The 17,365-nt window shown below is 43.2% G+C and overlaps 1 long non-coding RNA gene across 1 annotated transcript in view; it reads left to right on the top strand.

Annotated features, from left to right (window-relative positions):
• LOC110139686 (uncharacterized) overlaps window positions 1-17,365 on the top strand; it is a 40,494-nt gene that overhangs the window by 15,516 nt on the left and 7,613 nt on the right. The window contains exons 3-4 of the long non-coding RNA XR_011490013.1: window positions 3,041-3,135; window positions 15,315-15,449. This is a non-coding gene — a long non-coding RNA (uncharacterized lncRNA). The remainder of the gene's footprint in view (window positions 1-3,040; window positions 3,136-15,314; window positions 15,450-17,365) is intronic.

Below are 17,365 nucleotides of genomic sequence, written 5' to 3'. Positions count from 1 at the left end.
GTTTGGATTTGGGTTAAAATCAGGAGCATTTCAGTGTATTTGCCTCACATACAATCAGTCTCTTTTCTTCCTCTTACATCATTTTCTTCTGAGGGCAATAGCAGGGCCTAGTCACCAATGTCTCTCTCTATGTCTCCAAACTTGCTCATGGCTGAGTCTCTCCTGTCTGCTTCTAGATGGATTAGAAAACAGCAGGGGCTGGAGGAAAGTATAAGAGGCAGAAATGGAGCTAGATTTAGGGTCCTGATTACCCTTTGACTCATTTTGTGCAAACCTGGACCGCTTCTTTTCTACACTGGGGCTGTTACTGACATCCTGTGGGATGAGGTTTAGAGCTCCAAGTAAAGAGAAAAAGGATGAAAGGTCATCATGTCAGTTTGTTTTTTGGGTCAACAAAAATACTTCCACAAGAATTCTGGACTGTGTTTCCATATGTAGGATGTGGGGGAGGTTTGGGAAAGGATGAGAATGAAAGAGGTTGATTTTTTTTTTTTTGATTAATTTTTTTTTTCTCACTCTAATGCTTCATCATATGAGACCTATAAGCATGACCGTGAACTCCTGGCTGACCTTGACCTTGACCTCTCATCTGTCCCTATCAACAGCCCCTACTGCCAACTGCTCTGGTGGTTAGACAGAAACCTGCACTGTCTTTTTTCTTTATCCTTGTTCTCTCTGAGATGATAACATTCATTTTAAGTTGAAAGGCCTGAGAATGAAACTAATCTCTTACACTTAATAGCTATGTGATCATAGGCAAGTCACTTAATTTCTCTAAATCTCAGTTATTTCATTTGTAAAGGAAAGGTAAAGATACCTATTCTCCCTACCTTGCTAAGGCATTGAGGACCAACACTGATAGTCTGAACAATAACATGGCATAGGTTCTACTGTATCATATATAGCAAGAGAGTTATAAAATCCAGCTGTTTATTTTAGAGCAGTTTTAGATTTATAGAAAAAGATGGTTCAGGGAGATCTCACATAACCCACACCTGGTTACTTCTATTATTAGCATCTTCTATTAGTGTGGTGCATTTGTTACAATTAATGGCCCAATATTAACAAATTTTTATTATGAAGTTCACAGTTTATTTGAATTTCCCTAGCCTTTATCTGATGTCCTTCTGTTCCAGGATCCTAGCCAGATGCATCATTACCGGTAGTCATCATATCTCTTGGTTTTGGCCATTTCTCAGACTTCCCTTGTTTTTGATGACCTTGACAGTTCTGAGGTGGACTGGTCAGATATTTTGCAGAATGACCCTCAGATGTGATTTGTTCATGATTAGACTGGGGTCCTGTATGTTGGGGAAGAAGACTGCAGAGGTAACATGCCATTTCTATCACATCCTATCAAGGGGAGATCATGTCTGAGACTTTATTTAGAGTAATTTAACATTTATTTAATATTATTTAGGAGGGTTTCCCAGGTGGCTCAGTAGTAAAGAATCTGCCTGCAGATGCAATAAGTGCAGGACACGCAGGTTCGATTCCTGGGTTGGAAAGAGCTCCTGGAGAAGGAATGACAACCCACTCCAGTATTCTTGCCTGGAGAATCCCATGGACAGAGGAGTCTGGCAGGCTACAGTCTATGGTGTTGAGAGTCAGTATCTGCAAAGAGTCAGATACGACTGAGTGACGGAGCATGCATGCACGCAATGCTATTTGGAGTTATACTTTGTCATTAAGAAAGGGACCTCTTCATTTAGAACCCTTCCCAGCCGTGTCTGGGTCACACCAGCCCCTTCTTGGCCCTGAAATAAGACTCTTGATAGGGTTTTCTTTGAAATGCAAGAGGCTCTTTCCCTCTGGTCCACTGAGTCTGTCTTTCTGGTCACCTGGGCCTGACACTAATGAGCTGTTAATAACATGACCATTACCTATGCAAATGAAGGAGCTGGACTGGGGCAGGATGTACTGCAGTGACAGCCGGTTCCCTTCGAGTACTAAGTAATAAATCATGTTGCTGTGGTTATTAACCGCCTTAACTAAAGTGTCCCAGGAGCTGACCCTCCAAGGGCCCCTGGGTTCCTGGTTTATTTACATCAGCAGCCTGTCTCCCAGGAGATGTTAAGCATGTGGGGGGTTAAACACCGCAGCTCTGCATTCAGGGAGCTATGTGGTGTCAGGAGCTACAAAGAAACAAATCCAACTTTCCGCTTGGGTGCCGACTCCTGTGTGTTTTGAGACAGTTACTCAACTTCCCTGTGCCTCAGTTTCTCTTCAGGATGCTTGTATGTGGTGACTCTCGTGAATTTGCTTCTTCCTTGTTGGGGAATGGTGATGCAGGTTTAGAGTCTGGACTGCCTCGTTCTCAATTAATCTGTTCCTGACTCGTGGGACAGGGTGATGTGTTGAGATTTGTGGCCCCAGGAAACGTTGGAGAGTATTGGAGTTGTGACAGACACAGGCATGCTTGTGGATGGCATGCTCACGGCCACACACAGCCTAGTCTTCCCTATTGTCAGAAGAGGTAGGGGGTCAAAAACAAACAAACAGACAGAGATGGAGGGAGTTTATGGTTGGATGGGATACGGAGGAAAAGGCCTTCATACATTAATAAATACTCTAGTTGTTTGCTGTAGCAGCTATACCCTTTCCAAAATCAGGATGCAAATGAGGTGTAGAGGAGCCTTTAAATCTCCAAGACAAGTGACACGCTTTGTACTTTTCCTCCCTTATATTAAAGTGTCATAAGTGTCAGGTGCCTGCAACTACCAAAACCAGTTTTCTGTTCCCTCTCCATCTGAATTGTCAGGGCATAGGGGAGTTACATCTTAGGGTGGCTGTCTAACTGAGAATGGTTTTCACGACTTTGGTGCCAGACCTCAGAATACCAAGTGGCATTCGAGACTCTAATAAATCAGAGCTCTCCTCTCTGAGTTCTGAAACAATTGGAAAGGAATCAGGGATCAATATATCGGTTTTGTGGGTGGCAAAGTTGAATAGGAAAATAAAGTTTGGATCTGAGGCTTAATGAAGTTTGGAACATGAATTTTCTTTCCTTCCCTCCTGAATGGAAATTTCCTCATCATAGGTAGAAAATGGAGCGACTGCTGGCCTGCCCTGGTGAGCTTACTACATGGAGGACCCAAGAAATCTTGTGATCTGTGTGTAGGAAGATGAGAAAAGGTGAGATGTGAGAGAATATGCATGTCAAGAGGAGATCAAAGCCTTACTCCCTGTCCATCTCATTGGTTCCAAGTCCCTGTGCAGATACACACTAAGGTGGCCCCGTGATACCCACCCCTTCAGGCTTATGCTCTGTATGATCCTCTCCCCTTAAACGTGAGCAGGACCTGTGACTTGCTTCCGGTCAGTGGAACATGATAAAGGTGAAGGGATTTTGCAGAAGTAATTAAGGTTACAAATCAGTGGATTGGGAGTTAATCAGAAGGGAGTGGTCCTAACTTCAATAGGTAAAAGCTCTTAGAGGCTAAGCTGTCCCCATGGAAGAAAAGCTATGGCAAACCTAGATAGTGTATTAGAAAGCAGAGACACCAATTTGCTGACACAGGTCTGTATAGTCAAAGCTGTGGTTTTTCCAGTAATCATGTATGGATGTGATTGTTGGACCGTAAAGAAGGCTGAGTGCCAAATAATTGATGCTTTCAAATTGTGGTGCTGGAGAAGACTCTTGAGAGTCCCTTGGACAGCAAGGAGATCAAACAAGTCAATCCTAAAGGAAATCAACCCTGAATATTCATTGGAAGGACTGATGCTGAATCTGAACTCCAATACTTTGGCCACCTGATGCAAAGAGTTGACTCATTGGGAAAGACCCTGATGCTGGCAAAGATTGAGGGCAGGAGGAAAAGAGGGTGACAGCAGATGAGATGGTTAAGTGGCATCACCAACTCAATGGACATGAGTTTGAGCAAACTCTAGGAGATCGTGAAGGACAGGGAAGCCTGGCATGCTGTAGTCCATGGGGCCACAAAGAGTTAGACATGACTGAGCAACTGAACGACAACAATAAGCTGTCCCCTGGGAGAGAGATTTCCCTTGCTGGCTTGATGGAGGAAGCCACTACACTGAAGGAAGCTCACAGGGCAAGGTAGTGGGATGGCCTTTACGATATGTGGGCAAGTGACAACACCAAAAATTCAGGGTCCCCTGTCCTACAGCCACAAAGACATAAATTCTGCCAACAACGTCAATGAGCTTGGAAGCTTATTTGTCCCCACTTGAACATTCAGATGAGAACACAGCTCAGCTGACACTTTGCTGCCTATGAGATCACGAGCTGAGGACTCAGTGGAGCTGTGTCTCCTGACCAACAGAAACATGGTAATTAACACATGCACTTTGTTTGAGGTCACTAAATCTCTGATTATTTGTTCTACAATAGAAAACTAATAGTGCCTTCTTGGAGAGAAGTGAGAGGGGTCACAGTAAATGGTGGAGAACACATATTGATGTTCCTATTATGGAAACAGTTCTTATTTAATGGGCCCAAACAGTGTGGGAAGAGAGAAGATATTCTTCCTCTAGTTATACATAGGGATAACTAGTTACACATATGGGTAGGTCTCTACTGACCCTCAAGCCATTCTGATTCTTTTTGAACTGGATTTTTTGAAACAAAATGAAACAGAATTTGATTGGAAATCAGAAACTAGCCACATTAATATCTGCACCTTGCATAAGCTCCATCAACTCGTATAGTTGAGAATCTTCAGTTTTGATTGCCTAATTTTACCTTCTGTTCAGTGAGATGTCCCGACTATCCTTCTAATATATCTTCCATCCTGTCTTTTAAAGGAAAAAATCTAAATTAGCCAGAGCTGATTGTTCTCACTTGCAACCAAAAGAGTTTTAATACCTGGTAGGATTTCCCGCTAGCCTAATTGCCCCAAATTAGTCCCATCAAAGTGGCCATCCACACAATTTTCTCTTCTGGAATAAGAACTTCAAAATATTCTCTGGTCTCTTTGGTCCACTAATCTTCCTGCCCTCCTACTGTCCCTGTTGCTGATGATTGCACAGAGATTATTGCCTGTCTAGTCCTAAATTTTTGGCTGAAGGCTGTTATCACTGTTAACTTCAAACTGGCTTAAGTGAGAGGGACATCCAGACTTATCTTGGCTTCTTCTTAACCATGGGGCTTAGCTTTTCCTAATTCCCATCAGCCCAACTGAGGTCAGACTATAACTTTTAATAAGCATTAATTAAAGCATTCAATATAATAGCAGTTCATTGCTTCTAGCATTGGTTGTCCTCAGAATTCATGAGCATGAACCCAACTTCATAGCCCTATTCTTGGCTAGATTCCTGCCCAGCTGCTGTTCTGTTTCCATGGCAGGTGCCTGTCTCCCCCATCTTTCCTGATTCCAGAACAACTGATTCTGATTTTCCAAATGGTAAAGGATGGATTTTCTCTTCCACTTCAGTCTTTTTTTTTTTTAATACCAAGATTGACTTTTAGAGGAAATTCCCAAGGTTACATCTGTCTATATAATCCCAAACATCAATACAATGGTTCCACAAGGCAATAACCAAAGTCCATTTTGTTTAGTATTATACAATGTCATATGTTGACACAACCAGTTTAGCTAAGTTGTATTTTATCAAATTTAGTCCAATTCTATCCTTCACTTCAAAGTGGAAGTCTATGCTTTCCTACTTTCAGGCTCCATACTTGATCTTTGGGGAGAAAATCATTCCATAAGGACACAAACAAGAATTTTCAGGCATTTCTCTTCTGAAATTTAGATTTAGACAAAGAAAATTTTTCCAGCAAAATATGTAGGGAAACGGTTGGGATAAATTAAATTACTATAAACATAATCATATTAAATAAGAAATTTGAAAACTCAATTGGAAGCATCAACATTTTGGGTTACTTTATAGCTCCCAGTTCTTCTTCAAGCATTTTAATGTGTCTCTGTTTTAGATTTGCATTGGTAAAATGTTTCTTTTGATGATTTTTTCCAAACAAAGTTATATTCCCCACCCCCCCAAAGTTAAGTTCCAGTCTCCAGTAGATTCCCATTGACATATGGTTGGCTAATTGGTAAGGTGGAGAGAACTTTCTACTGAATATTAGAAGAATGGATTCCAGTTCTTTCTCTATTGAAAACTAGTCATAGTAGCTTGAGCAGTCATTTAACCTTTCTAGAAACTTTGTTTTATCTGTAAAATGAGATGAATTATATGTCATTTTCTAGCCCTAAGATTCTCTGCTTACCAGGAGTTAGTAGACAAGATGTGATGGGGCAGTGGTACAAGGTCTAAGAACACCTAGTGCACTCTTTGCAATAGGCGAGATATGAAAACAACCTCAGCGTCCATCAACAGATGAACGGATGAAGATGTAAGATATTATATACATTTCTGTATATATATAATATATGTAGCATATACACACAATGGAATACTACTCAGCCATAAAAAAGAATGAAATGCTGTCATTTGTAGCAACATGGATGGACTCAGAGATTATCATACAAGTGAAGTTAGACAGGAAAAGACAAATAGCATGTGATATCACTTATATGTGGAATCTAAAAAGATACACATGAATTTGTTTACAAAACACAAATATACTCGCAAACATTAAAAACAAGCTTATGGTTATCAGGGAAAAGGAGGGGAAGGGATAAATTAACAGTACAGGATTAACAGATACAATTAATATACATAAACTATATAAACAATAAGGACTTACTGTAAAGCACAGGGGCCTATATTCAATGTCTTGTAGTAACCAGATAATGGAAAATAATCTGAAAGAAATTAATATATAACTGAATCACTTTACTGTATACTTGAAACTAAGACAAAATTGCTAATCAACTATGCAGCAATAAAATAATAAAAAGAAAAAATAGCAAAAATTTAAAAAGAAAACCCAGCTGCTTTCTCCAGATGGGACGCAATAGGAATCAGAATCCTCTTATGCCAGTTGCTCTGCTGATGCCTGTGGATCTGAGTGGAGGCTGACACGCCCACTCATCGGGATGTTTATATATGGTGGGACCTACCCTCATGGGTGAAGGTATTGCCATTTCTCTTGTTCAGTCCAGTGCCTTTAAATCATCACTATCCAAGCAGGGCTTGTCTGTTTTGCAAAAAAAGGCTGGAAGACCCAGCATCAACTGTAGCTAAGTATCCTCCACCCCATTCCAGCCCACAAATTCTGCATTTGGATTGTTTCTTTGCCAAACACTCCATGTTACACATGGGTTCTCTCTGCTCTTAGGGTTGTCTGGTCTTCCTGTTTTTTCCCTGTCTTTGGGCCCTGGGCTGTGTCCTTTTAGTTTCATTCTCCACTGTTGGAACTTTCTGAACAATGCTGCCTGGCTCATGAGGCCATTCCAGCCTGATCCAACCCTTCTACCTCCATGCCCTGCTTTCCCAGCTGGCGCTTCTTACTTCACCCCACATTGTTCCCCAGGCAGCAACTCCTACAGCTGGGGCAGGTCCAGCTGTGTCAGGGCCAGAAACTGGGGGTCCAAGATCAGCTGCTGTCACTCCTGAGCCTGCTTCTCAGTCCTTCTGTCACAGGTGGGGTCTCGGTGTCATGCGGGCAGAGGACACTGACGAGGGCGTGTCCTCCCTGCCAGCCTGTCCAGCTGTGTTTGCGTGACACATGATACAGCGCCAGACAAGCAAGTTCAGAGTCACTTTGGGAGATGATCAGATGTCTCAGTGAGTTTGTTTGAGTCTATCAGGGATGGCAATATCAAACAGAGGGGTTTTTGCCCCAACCACATGCCTTGGCATCCATCCAGGTCAGTAAAAGAACAAACTGACTCATTGGAAAAGCCCCTGATGCTGGGAGGGGTTGGGGGCAGGAGGAGAAGGGGACGACAGAGGATGAGATGGCTGAATGGCATCACTGACTCAATGGACATGAGTTTGAGTAAACTCTGGGAGTTGCTGATGGACAGGGAAGCCTGGCGTGCTGCAGTCCATGGGGTCGCAAAGAGTCGGACACGACTGAGCGACTGAACTGAAATGGAAAGAAATGAGATGGTGGACATGTAAGGGACACACTATTTCTTCCTATTCTCCAGCTGTTAGACTCCCACAAGGAAGGGAGAATTGAATGCCTACTATGTGTTGGGTTCTTTACTACACTATTTCTGGTCTAACATTTCTTCTCTCCTCTATGGTACCTTCATTCACCCAAGTCATTATAGAAATTTCAGCTTCATCTCAAACACCCCCTGTTTCCTCATTTCCCTAATAGTTATTCATTTCCTAAGTCGTATTTATTTTCTTTCTACCATGCTCATAGGTTGTAGATATCATTTACACTTATGGATAAGGAATGAAGCTCAGAGACGCAGAAATATTGCTGAGGCCACAGAGAGATTGTAGAGCAATGTCTTAATCTGGTTTCTCTTCTTCCACTGTCACTGGTGATTTCCTGATCAGTGCAATGCAGGAGATCCCAATTCGATTCCTGGGTTGGGAAGATCCCCTGAGAAGGGAAAGGCAAACACTCCAGTGTTCTGGCCTGGAGAAGTCTATGGGGTCGCAAAGAGTTGGCCACCACTGAGTGACTTTCACTTTCAGACACTCGCCGGCTCCTGAGCCAACGATGGTGCTAGTTGCTGGAAGGCAAGCCATGATCTTTACTTAGGGACCCTGTAGTCCAAGAGCAGGGGGATATATATCCCTCAAAGTCAGAAATCAGTGGAGGAGTTGCACGGTTCTGTGAGAACACAAAGAGGAGCTTGGCTAACTGCTAGAGGAAAGTTAGGAAAAACTTGGTGAAGGAGGTGACTTTGGAGCTGGATCTCAAAGGTTGGGAGAAGTTGATCAGTTAGACTAGAAAGGAAGGAGAGAGAACTTGGTTTGGGGAACAAACACAGACAAAGCTGTGGACATAAGACAGACCATGTGAGGAAAACTACTAACTCCACTGTCTGGTGATGGCACGTGGGTGTCAGGAAATCACATGCTGGGTGAGGAGTCTTAGCTTTTTCCTGAAATCTGTGGGAAGGAGATGCAATTATAAGGTGCCTTAAAAGCAAACTGGAAGGAGTGTAGAGTGTATGCATGTGTATTTGTGTTCTGTCCTGGTCTTACTTGTGTCCGACTCTTTGTGGCCCTATGGGCTGTGGCCTGCCAAGCTCCTCTGTCCGTGAGATTCCCCAGGCAAGAATACTGGAGTGGGTTGCCATTTCCTCCTCCAAGGGATCTTCCCAACCCAGGGATCGAAACTGTGTGTCCTGTGTCTCCTGCACTGGTAAGCGGATTCATTACTGCGCCACCTGGGAAGCCCTGAGTATTTGTGTATTTGTGAGGAAAGACTAAAGCCATGGAGACCAATTAAGAGGCTTTTCCCACAGGTTACAGAAGAGATGATAAGGGTCTGGACCAGGAAACAGCAGTGGGGATGGTGAGGAGGGGCTGGAGTTGACAAATCACTGCTTTAGACAACAGGACAGGCTCAGAGAGGAGTGCACAGGTGGTGGGACGTGAGGAAGAGGGAGATGTTTGGGGTTATGATGAAGTTTCTAGTTAAATAACTTGGGTGAATGATGGTACCATTAAGTCGGATAAGGAAAGGGAGAGAAAAATAATGAGGTCAATTTGAGAGATGTTGGTGAAGAGCTTCATGTGGGTGATGTGGCTTTCTGAGCATAATGAGAGGGAGGAAGGATAGAGTTGGGGCAGTGGTCAGAAGTGGGTGGGGGGCTCCCAGGACATGGTCAGGGCCCGACTAGTACTCTGGGCCAGGAAGTCAAGGTTTGGATTGGAAGAAGCTGAAAGGCCATCACAAGACCATTCTGTGTTCCCGGTCCTCCGGTCACGTTGACACCCTCCTCTGCTTGTCATGAGTCAGGCCCTGACAGTCTCAATGGTGCGGGCGATTTATCAGTGAGTGGAAAAAGATAATTGACCATCATCTCACCTCGCCTCGCCTCGCCTCAATTGATAGAGAGAAATTTAACTGCTTCATCCCACCATAATTTTATATAATTCTCCATCTTTTTCTCCCGAGTTTTTACTTAGAAGTTTACACAGGTGATGGATGATTCGCTATCAAATAAAAAAAAGAAGAAGCTAAAATATCATTGGACAGTTTAACAGCCTTTAAAATATAATGGTCTCTCAGGCTGGACATCCAAAGTAGCCAGAGAAGCCCAGAAGGTCAAGCTTTAATGAACTGATGAGAATTAGAGGAGGAAAGTGGAAGTGATCAATGCTCGGAGCCTGCTCCACAGTCCGCTGACCTTGGGGGAAGAGGAGACCTCGGAATGTATGAACCCCCCCACTTCCTGCCCCCACCCCTGACTCAGAAATGTTCATAGAATTGTCAGATACCACAGGGGAGGGTGGTGGGCTTGGCTAGTGATAGGGAGTCAGGGGTCCTGATCATGAAGTTGTTTGCTCTTAGTCTGGTCCTTGTTTATAAACCCTCACCATCATCCAGGCTTTGAGGTCTCAGCCACCTTAGCCAGACTCCCTCTGAACATCTGCCTTGGAGAAGGCCTGCCTCTGACCCATCCAGAGAACTCAAATGTTTCCCTTGCCTTCAGTTTTGTTTCCTGGGACCCTCTGACTTGCTCACTGCATCCCTTTGCTTCATCCTTGGAAGTGGAGACTTCGTAGCCTTCTTTGCACATAAATCTCTAAATGTATCATTGGGACATGACAGGCTGAGGAGAGGCGGGGCAGTTAACTTCTGGAAGTCACTGACAGTGTGCCTTGCATTCTTCTAAGCACTGATCTCAACACTGTGTTATTTGGTTCTTTCTCCTCACCTTGAGAGAGCTGTTACAATGCTCCCTTACAGATGAAGAAACCGTGATTCAGAAGATCCTGTGGGTAGCTGCCATAGTGGCTCCCCAGGATCCCTGCTCCCTGGCACTCATGTCCTTGTATAATACCTGTCCCTGGAGTGTGGACTGTACCTTGAGACTTGCTTCTAACAAACAGAATACGGCAGAAGTGACAGGGTGTCACTTCTGAGATTAAGTCACGAAAAGACTGTCACCTCCATCTGTCTTCTGCTGGTCCATCCTGATGGAAGCCTGCCACCATGTCGTGAGCTGCTTTATGGGAAAGTCCACACAGCAAGGAATGGAAGGAGGCCTTCAGGCAATAGCTTGGGAGGAACTGCATCCTGACAATAACCATGTGAGTGAGCTTGGATGCACGTCCTCTTTGGTGGAGCCTCGAGAGATGACACGCTGATTGCGGCCTGGGGGACTCTGAGCAGAGGCCCAGCTGAGCTGCATCTAAATTCCTGACCCACAGAAACGGAAAGATGATAAAAGCGTGTTTTCTTAATCCACTTCAGTTTTGGAGTATTTTGTTATGCGACAATAGATAAATAATACAAAATGGTCAAATGAAAGTTAATAAGTGGTAGAATTCTGACTCAAACTTGGAACTGCTTGATTTTGAAATATTGCAACCTTTTCATGATATTATATTGGCTAAAAAAAAAAAAATAAAAAAAAGAATGACATATGCCTGCAGCTCCAGAAGGAGCTAGAATAGGGAGGCAAATTACATCTGTTGGGCAGGTGGATCCTGAGGTATGCAGAGGGCCAGGCTCTTATGAAGGAAACGTGTATTTTCTTTAGCTATTGGTGGGCCTGCGCAGGGTTGCTGCAGAGTGACAGACAGCCCTTCCCCAGAAAGCTCTTTCCCATTAGACAGATTGCACTTAGGAACGTCTGCCCAGAAGCCCTCCAGTTGATTTAAGCATCTTTGCTTTTAATTTTTGGTAGCTCTCAGAGGGAAAGAGAAAAATAAGGTTAGTTTCCTGAAGTGTAATTGTTTCGGGCAGTTATTTATTAATGAGAAAGAACAACATGCCAAGGAGGCCGGGTTTGGCTGTACAGCTCATGTTAGCCAGGGCGCAGCTTAGAGGGAAGGTAAGCCCGCCGTCAGTCTGCATTTGTCCAGCCCCGTGACCCCTGTTAATTACCCTGGGCTCCAGGCCCTGGAGCGGGGACAGGCTTTGCTTGCTTCCCGCTGAGGGTTGCTGAGCTCCATGGGGCAGGGGAATCCCCCTCTCTGACATGATGCTTCCCATGGGGTTCTATGGTCCTTGGAGCTTCCTCTAAGGTTCTAGAAATTCTGAGCCTTAGCCCCAGCATAGGGAAAAGGTAAAGCTGGCAGCTTCCATTGTTGATGATATGGGGTGCACAATTTTAACCTGAGTTGCCACTGAATTATGTAAAAGTGTTTTCTTTGTGACCCCATGGACTATAGGCTGCCAGGCTCCTCTGTCCAGGGAGGAATATTGGAGTGGGTTGCCATTTCCTTCTTCAGGGGAATCTTCCCTACCCAGGGATAGAACTTGTGTCTCTTGAGTCTCCTGCATTGGCAGGGAGATTCTTTACCACTAGTGCTACAATGGAAGCCCATTGCATTTGAGTGAGATCATGGGAACTCACTTTAAGTTTCCTCATGTACAAAACAGGGGAAATTATAGAACAACAAATCTCACAGGACTGAGAGAGGAATCAAATGTGATAATGTATGTGGAAATTAGTGTGATATAAAGCACTCTGCAAATTGTGTGTGGGAGTGTGTGTGTGTGTGTATGTGTTCCTGTGAACTTGGTCAAGTTGGAGTTATACTCGTGGAGAGGACCCAAAGGAATAAAGCGATTTATCTGATGAACCCACTTGACTAGAAATTAGATTGGTATGTGTCAGAGAGGCTTTCAGCAAAACTTTCAGCAAAATTCCTGCCTAAATGGGAATTTAAATTCTTGAAGGCACAAGAGATTCCTTCACTGAGATGATCCCACAGCTTTTTATTGTTCTGAAATATTGTTCCTAAGAATGTGCATGTGTCACTTTTCAATTAAAAAAAAACCAGTTAGAAGTGTGTCACAATGTAAACATACTAGTTATATGCAGGTCTGGACCATAGCTGTACATTCAAAATAATGTAAAGAGTTAAGGCAGTTCAGTTTTTAACTTGGTATTATCATTTAATTAACTATTTCTGTGTCTATGTGTTAACAAGGAATTAGGCACGCCGCTGTCCTTGATATGTTGATGTTTCACCTCATTCTTGCCTCTTCATTATCATTATACAGCTAACAACTCCTCACTCAAGACAAGACAAAGAAAGAAAGGACATCATATCTGTCCATTTTACCTTGGAAAGCAAAAAAAAAACTAAAAAAATTCCCCTGTTGAGAATTTGTCACATGTCTGTTCATATTGTGTGAGCACCTGAGAGAATAAATATAGGTCTTTTTTTCCCCCCACCAATAGCAGTTAGAGGGCAAGAGAGAAAGGAGTTAGAAATGTCTGTGTTAGCTAACCAACCAGGTCTTCCACAGGGTATCAGAGGCAACTGCTATTGGAACAGGAAGGTGATGATCTTGGAGAAGATCTGGTTTAACCTCATAAAAAGAGACAGGAGGCCCAGCGAGGCTATTGCTTGTCCAAAGTCACAAATGAAGTGAACGATACCTTCCATGCTTGAAGGAGGTATCAGTGGGTTTCACATGGGTGATGAGGCATTTGAGGAAAGCTCCCTTATACAGAATGCCTGGAAACCTTGAGTTTCAAAACACATCTGTATTTTCTTTTCAGATAGTTATGTGGTTTCTAGAATATAGAAGTAAATGAAGTTATAGAGATAAGAGGGGAAACAGAAGCTATTGACTACTTAGGGTTGTCTACTTGGCAGGTGGCCAGAAAGGTTTGGTAGGGTAAGTAAGCTCATGCGTGCATGATCAGTCACTTCAGTTATGTCTGACTCTTTGCAACTCTGTGGACCACAGCCTGCCGGGCTCCTCTGTCCATGGGATTCTCCAGGTAAGAATACCGGATTGGGTTGCCATGCCCTCCTCCAGGGGATCTTCCCGATCCAGGAATCAAACTCGCGTCTCTTGTGTCTCCTGCATTGCAGGCAGATTCTTTACCACCGGGGAAGTCCAAGTAAGCTTACTGAAGCCCAGAAAACTGTGTGCTTCTTCATTATAAAGTCATGTAACTTTGGCATGGTGTGAAGGGGCTGAGTGGGGGATTGAGGGGTTTAATTCAGGTCCAGCAGCAAATAATTGGTGTGTGCCCACACTTTGCCCAGTATCAAATTCGGTCCTGTGATGGAAAAAAACAAGTGCAGTTCAATTCAATTCAGTTCACCATGACCCAACAAACGCGGATTGAATGTGCTTGTTCCAGGCATGATAAGTATATAAAGATAAATAAATGATGCTTTCCCTCCAAGTGCTCATGAATAGAATGGACAACAACTGAATAACTCACTAAAACACTGTAAAATACTTGCTGAAATATGACATGAATGAAAGATAGTGAGAGTTCAGTGGACCCAACCAGAGAGGCACTTATAATGACCATTCCAGAGTCCAACGAGATGGAAAAGACATTTATATCACAATGCTGTCAAATTCTCCAGAATGAATAAACTTATAGACTGACCAATCTGGAGTAGTTGGGTATGGAAATTTCAGGGAATACTGTGGAGGTTAAGAGGAAAAAATGTCAACCAAGACTCGGCTCCCTCAAAGAGGACTTCCTGGGGTTGTGGACCTTGTGTTGAACTTGGTAGATGGTACTGGAAAGATACATGGAAGGATAAGGGATTTGTGGGAAGTGAGCTGAGTTAAAGAGGTGGGAATAAGCATGATGTGTTTGGAAGACTTGTCTGGTCATGAAAAGCTCTGGGCAGCCTCTTTTCTACTGCCTTCAAGATCCCTGGGTTCCGTCCCTGCATTGGGAAGAAACTCCAATGTTCTGACAAGGAGAATCCATGGACTCTATAGTCCATGGGGTCGCAAAGAGTTGCACACAGCTGGAAAGTGGAAACTTTCACTCTCACTTTCAAGCTCCAAGTCACTGAATTCTAAAGTTTTCTCACATAGTCCTAAGCCAAATGATTTCATTTGACCTTTGAGTAAAGGAGTCCATCCTTATGTTCATTCCTTAGAAAAAGGCAGAGTGGTCAGAGACCCTGTGGAGTGGCTCAAATCCTGGGAGGTGACTCACTTTAACCCTGATCTCAAATCTGGAAATCACTTACAAGTGATTCTTAGCTTCTTCACACCACACACACCCAGAAGGATAGATTAGAAGCCAGAAAATTAAGACTCTTGCCAATATGGGGAATATGCCTGTGTCATTCCATACAGAAATCTGTCTCTAAAGACTTTTTCAGAATTCAGTGTTCATATCCTACTCTGTATAATCTTTAGATTTCTTCTTTCAGGGTATCTCAAGATATTTAAAGTTCATGAAAAGTCCCAGATAAAGATACAGAATGTTGAAGAATCAATAACATTTATTGAGTGCTTACTAAGTGCCAGGCACTGTTCTCAATACTTTCCATGTATTTAACAACTCATTTAACAGGGAGAAGACACTGTTGATGAAAATCTTGAGCCTTCATTGCCTGCAGCTTAGAAATGGTGGGCTGATAAAAAAAAGAAGGAAATCATGCCATTGACAGCAACATGGATGGATCTAGAGATGATCATACTAAGTGAAGTAAGTCAAACAGAGAAAGACAAACACCCTATGATATTACAATATATATGAAATATAAAATATGACACAAATGAACCTATCCATGAAACAGAAATAGACTCACAGACATAGAGAACAGACTGGTGGTTGCCAAACGGGCAGTGGGGTAGTGCAGGGATGGAATGGGAGTTTCCGGTTAGCAGATGCAAACTATTATGTATAGCATGGATAAACAACAAGGTCCTACTATATAGTGCAGGGAACTGTAGTCAGTATCCTGTGATAAACCATCATGGAAAAGAATATGGAAAACAATGTATGTATACAACTAAATCACTTGGTTGTACAGCAGAAATCAACACAACATTGTAAATGAACTATACTTCAATAAAAGAAATAAAAAAAAAAAAACAGTGGGCTGGCAAAATGCAAGAAGCTATCTGCGCAAACATAGCTCTTAATAATGGTCAGGAAGAGACATGACCATTGGGCCTATTTCAAAGACTTTATTGATTTCACCCAACATTTTCTTCCTGCCCCTGTAGCCATTTTTGTTTTCTTTCATGTATAAGCCTAAGCTTTCCTGTTCCCATGAACCATTTAGGCTGCAGCTTGATAAACCATCACTCACACCCACTTCCTAGAAAGCTCTTCCCTGGGCAAGTGGCACTGTTTGCTGAGTTTCTGAGCAGAGCATACTGAGCCCAAGGTATGGCCCAGGGTCAAGGGCAGGATGGGAGTCAACAGAACAATGTCTGATTGTCACGATGGCATGTTGGAGTAAAGATACCCTCACTCTGCCAAAAGAGAACGTTCTTCCAGTCTCTAGTAATCACGCAAACTAGACTCTTAAAACAAGATTAGGCTGAAGCAGGACCAAAGTTGGAGTCCCAGTTGCTCTATGACTTCACTGAAAGCTCCAGTGCCAGCAGGAAGAAAAAAGAAATCAATACTACATTTTCTTCATCATCAATTTTTGCTTTTTGCTAAATGAAAATGCTTTTATTCCCTTTCTTGTTCCCTCTGCCATCGAAGATGTTTTCTCTGCACATGTACTATCTTTACCCCATACTGTCATGTCAGTTGTGCTCATTCAAAGAGCTCTATGGAGGATGGTGTCATAGGTATGCCTTTCTGTAATAAGCATTTAAACTGCAGAGGATGCCATCTCAATGCCCCAAAGATTTCCTAGTACAATGGTCCTTTCTCGGCAGGACTTTCTGCCACTGCAGCAGGGCCCTAACATGTACTGCTCCATGAAACTATTGGCTGCTCCAATTTTTCTGGAGTCAATAGCAGCACACTTACTCTAAGCAGCTCTCAAGGCCCCAGGGTCCCATCCCAACCCTATGCATCGTGCCAGGCTGTAGCACTGTGTCTTGTAGAAGGGAATACGATAGGTGAGGCGGGCCTGTCTTGAACTCATTCATGGGCTTTGGTTACAGAAGCAGCAAAGGGACCTCATTATAAGCTGTTCTCACCTGTTCAGTTACAGAAGAGCTGAAAGGGTTTTGCTGAACAATGCCGTGAACTGGCTTGCGATGCAGTTCCGAAGTAGTGACCTTTATGAGCTCTCAATGAGCTCCCGTTGCTATTGGCTCCAAGACGGTCCCCATCCAAGACTTGACACACTTGGTGAGATTTGGAAAGAAAGAAAGAAAAATTTGCAATAGAGGATAAAAAAAAAAATACAGCTTCACGGGCTGAAAACTCATTTCCTGAGGAGCCAGGGGCACATCGAAAGCTCTCTGGGACTCACCGAGCTCCAGGAAGCTCGACCAGTCACTTAATAAGTCATTGAGGACGTGTGGTTTAATTAACTCGCCCAAAATTCCTCCTTTCCCTTTCTCACTTTTGCTATTAATATTTTTCGATATCTGATAATGCAGTGTAGTTAATTCTTTCTGGCTCTATAATGAACACTGCCATAATGAAAA

The sequence above is a fragment of the Odocoileus virginianus genome, chromosome 10, assembly GCF_023699985.2.
Source record: "Odocoileus virginianus isolate 20LAN1187 ecotype Illinois chromosome 10, Ovbor_1.2, whole genome shotgun sequence".
NCBI classification, from domain to species: Eukaryota; Metazoa; Chordata; class Mammalia; order Artiodactyla; family Cervidae; genus Odocoileus; species Odocoileus virginianus.
This window is presented reverse-complemented; position numbering and strand designations above follow the sequence as displayed.